Raw genomic sequence first — 4,849 nt, 5'->3', positions numbered from 1 at the left:
TTGTTTAGTTCCATCACTCCTCTAGTGTTGCCTCTTTCAGAAGCATAGAAATAGTCATTCTCTGCTACAGTTTCAATGACATCTATGGCCTCCTCAATGGTCTTCCTCTTGTTCAGAGATCCCCCAGATGAATGGTCTACTGCCTTCTTTGATTCATAAGAAAGGCCTTCATAGAAAATGTGTAGCTGTACCCATTCATTGAACATATCTGGTGGGCACCTTCTTGTCAGGTCCTTGAACCTCTCCCATGCTTCGTATAGAGTCTGACCATCTTGCTGTCTGAATGTTTCTACCTCATCTCTCAACCTGTTAATTCGTTGAGGAGGATAAAATCTTGCCAGGAATTTGTTCACCACATCTTCCCAGGTTGCTAAACTCTCCTTTAGGAAGGACTCTAGCCATTTGGATGCCTTGTTCTTGAGTGAGAAGGGAAACAGAAGTAGTCTATAGGTGTCAGGATGAACACCATTGGACTTCACAGTATCGCATATCCTCAGGAAGGTGGTTAGATGTTGATTGGGGTCTTCTTGGACGCCTCCTCTGAATGAACAGTTGTTCTGAACAAGGGTGATGAGCTGTGGCTTTAGTTCAAAGTTGTTGGCATGTATGGTTGGCCTTTGGATGCTACTCCCACAGTTTTCTGGGTTTGGGTTGATGTAAGAGCCTAGAACTCTTCTCTCTTGCCCAGCATGATTTGCTAGACCTTCTCTGCCATGGTTGTGAGCCTCTTCTTCATGATGGTTCTCCATGTTTTCATCCATGTCTGGTTCAAAGTACTCCTCCTCTTCCTCAGCACCAACTACTCTCTTTCCTCTTGCTTCCCTCCTTAATCTAAGGAAAGTCCACTCAGGTTCAGAATCAAAGAAAGTTCAATCCCCGCTTCTTCTCCCTATCATACAACCAACAAGGCACAAGGAAGGAAATAGATGCCGAAAGTACTCTTGTTAAAATTGCTGTTAGTGTGAGTGATGCAATATATCAAACAGTTAGCGGGTTAGTGAATTGAATGGTAAATAACTAAGAAAAAGGAGTAGGGGGGAAGGGAGGAAAATAACTAAAACTGAAAGTAATTAACTCAAACAGAAATTTAAATCAAACAGAAGAAAAATGCTTAATCTAGTTATCCTCCAATTTAGTCATTGTTGATACAAAATCAATCCCCGGCAACGGCGCCATAAACTTGATAGCACGGAAACTTGTCTCTCAACAATTTTCCTTCGGCAGGTATACCGAATTGTCGTCAAGTAAAAACTCACAATAGAGTGAGGTCGAATCCCACAGGGATTGATTGGTCAAGCAATTTTAATTAGAGGAATGTTCTAGTTGAGCGAAGCAGAATTTGGTTTGTGAGTTGCAGGAAATTAAATGGCAGGAAAGTAAATAGCAGAAAATATAAATGATGGAAGTAAAGAGCTGAAAGTAAATGAAGAAAAGTAAATTGCAGATTTGTAAATGGGAATGGGGAAGATGCTCATGAAAGTAAATTGTAGAAATTAAAGAGAATGGGTAAGATAAGAAATGGGGATTCATTGGGCTTAGGAGATGTTGCATTCTCCGGATCAAGTTCATTTTCATCTCTTCCTCAATCAATGCATTCATTGATCTCCTTGGCAATCTTAAGTGATCGAATTTTAATTCCTTGGCAATTCAATCTCTCAAATCTTGATCAATAGCCAATTCCTTGGTCAATTGCTCATGAGAAGAGATGAAGTATGGTCACTGATTATACCACATGCATTCCCAAATCAAGTGTTGGTAGGATTATAGTCACCATACCCAACCAAACCCAATTTGGTCCAACATGAGAAAGCATTTCTAGCATTATCTTTTCATTCCTCTTCCAAGGTTCAGAAGAGATCCAAGTATGAATAGCTTCTTTTCCAAGATAACTACCCAATTGGATGAAGATTGAAAGCTTTATAGTAAAATCAAGAGAAAAGATAGAAGAAGAGTAATGAAAACTAATATTGATCCATCAAATTACAATAGAGCTCCCTAACCCAATGAAAGGGGTTTAGTTGTTCATAGCTCTGGAAATGGAAAACAAAGATGGAAAATACATTATGAAAAGTAAACTAGAAGTGTAGAAAAAGTAAATAGAGAATAGTTCTCAAAATTCCTCACTCCCCCCCGAAGCTTTTTTTCTAATTCAAAACTACCCCTATATATATTACTCTTCTGATCTTCTAGTTGATTCTTTAAGTCTTGGATATGGGCCTTTGGATCTTGAGTTTGAAACAGTTATCTTCCGCAGTGGGCTTAGCTTTACTTGCAGAGAGAAAGTGTGAAGTAGGCAGGGTCTTTAGCTCAGGACGTTAGTGGTGTTAACGTTAAGTGAGAGTGTGGGTTCGAGAACGTTAGTGACAATCACCTTTTTCACTAACGTTCCTCACCCAGGGATGATCCACGTTAACTTCAACGTTAGTGGCATCAACGTGACCACTAACGTTGCCTCTTGATCCTTCGCACACGTTATTGGAACTCACCTTTTCCAATAACGTTGAGAGTCCTCCCTCCCCCTATGTTAGAGTTCACGTTAACTTAGTTAACGTGGCTCTTAACGTAGGCTTGCCAATTCTTCGAGAACGTTAGTGACACTTACCTTTGTCACTAACGTTCCAAGGTGCCCCTACTTCCCACGTTAGAGTCCACGTTAACTAAGTTAACGTGGCTTCTAACGTGGTAATGATAGCCATCTCCAACGTTAGTGACAAAGGTGAGTGTCACTAACGTTGGCTCATCATCCTATCCTCAACGTTAGCGCTCATTCCAACGTTAGTGACAAAGGTAAGTGTCACTAATGTTGGCGATCACTTGCTTTCTCCACGTTAGCTTCCACGTTAACTAAGTTAACGTGGCAACTAACGTGGCTCATTGTAGCTTGGCCAACGTTAGTGACAAAAGTGAGTGTCACTAATGTTGGCTTCTCTTTTACTTTCACTTAGGCTTGTAATGTGCTAAAATTATGAACAAATGGGTTAAGCATAGGCTCAAATTGGTTATCAATGGAAGATAAAAGGTAGACTTACATGGGTAAGTGAGCTATTTGAACAATGGCCTCAATCATATAAATGCATGTATACACAAAATAATGGACATATAGAATTAAACAAATCAAAGATTACAATCATAGGAAGAGAATAATGCACACAAGAATGAAAGTAAGTGGTCATAGGATGTAACCACACAATTAGGCTCAAACCTCACATGCTTGTGTTCTTTGCTCAAAACATGATCCACAAGTATATAATTCAAGCAAGTTCTAAAAAAAAAATTTCAACCAATTGGGTGGTACCCTAAAAATGAATTTCTTGAAAATTTTCATCATATTGACTAAGCTTATTCTAATGCATTGTTGTGATTTAGAAAGTTTTAACTAGAATTTTCTTAGTTTACCGCTTTTTCAATCGAAACATAATTCTGATATAAAAAGGGTTAACTAGAATTCTGTCAATCCACAACACCTTTCTAATCACAATCAAGAACTAAGATGCAAACATATATATATATATATATATATATATATATATATATAATAATAATAATAATAATAATAAAAGTAGGCAACGACCAAAACAAGAGTATCTACAATAGCAAATATATACAGTCATCCCGAAAGGATCTAAAATATAAAGTGCAAAATAACATAAAGTAACAGAAACTAAAGATGGATGTCCGAAAGTTCACCACATAAATGTAAACACCAGTCACGAACGGTGACCTCCCCACACTTTTAGAATCAAGCATCATCCTCGATGCTACTGCTGAAGCTCGGGATGGGGTCAACAATCGCGCCGGGCTCCTCAGGCTCAGGCTGTGGGACTGGGACTGGCTGTGGCTCTGAATGTGGCTGTGGATCCTCAGGAGGCTGCTGGACCTCAGCAGTGGCCTGTGTCTCTAGAGGTGCATCCTGATGAGTCGGCTCCTCAGCCAGCTCCTCCTCCTGATCCTGCTCGTCGTAAGTGGGAGAGTCTGGGAGCGGCGGTAGCTTGATGCCCTATGATACAAACAACTGGTCGATGCGATCGAGACGTCGCATGACACGATGCTCGAACCGTTCCATGAAGCGAAGCAGGTGCTGCACCAACAGATAAGTCGGCTCAGGTGCTAGTGGTGGTGGTGGTAAGGATGCTGCGGCTGCTGAAGTAGAGGGGGGTCCTGCTGCTGCTGCTGACGATGAGGGTTGACCTGCCTCCTTGGTATGCGAAATTGTTACTCAGGTTGTGAATTATTATTCGAAATTGACTCCCTGGCGATGGCACCAAAAACAGATGCACAGAACCATGGTCTAAACATATCTTCACAACTTCGCATAACTAACCAGCAAGTGCACTGGGTCGTCCAAGTAATACCTTACATGAGTAAGGGTCGAATCCCACGGAGATTGTTGGTATGAAGCAAGCTATGGTCACCTTGTAAATCTCAGTCAGGCAGATATAAAATAGTAATGGGGTTTTCGAAAATAAGTAATAAAAGAAGGATAGAAATACTTATGTAAATCATTGGTGAAAATTTCAGATAAGCGTATGGAGATGCAATCGTTCCTCTGAACCTCTGCTTTCCTGCTGTCTTCATCCAATCAGTCTTACTCCTTTCTATGGCTGGCTTTTTGTAAGGATGCTACCGGTGCCAATGGCTACTTTCAATCCTCTCGGGAAAATGGTCCAAATGCTCTGTCATAGCACGGCTAATCGTTTGGAGGCATCACCCTTGTCATTGGTTGCATCCTATTCCTCTCTGTGAAAATGATCCGATGCGCTTTCACTGCATGGCTAATCATCTTGGAGGTTCTCGATCATACTGGAATAGAATTTACTATCCTTTTGCGTCTGTCACTACGCCCAGCACT

At 40.8% G+C, this 4,849-nt stretch overlaps 1 non-coding gene across 1 annotated transcript; it reads left to right on the top strand.

Moving 5' to 3' along the window:
* Positions 1-201: 201 nt before the first annotated feature.
* On the top strand, positions 202-308 carry LOC112753407 (small nucleolar RNA R71). Its single transcript, XR_003177795.1, has one exon. It is a non-coding gene; the product is annotated as a small nucleolar RNA R71 (small nucleolar RNA).
* The last annotated feature ends 4,541 nt before the right edge of the window (positions 309-4,849 follow it).

Source organism: Arachis hypogaea, chromosome 15 (genome assembly GCF_003086295.3).
Source record: "Arachis hypogaea cultivar Tifrunner chromosome 15, arahy.Tifrunner.gnm2.J5K5, whole genome shotgun sequence".
Lineage (NCBI taxonomy): Eukaryota > Viridiplantae > Streptophyta > Magnoliopsida > Fabales > Fabaceae > Arachis > Arachis hypogaea.
This window is presented reverse-complemented; position numbering and strand designations above follow the sequence as displayed.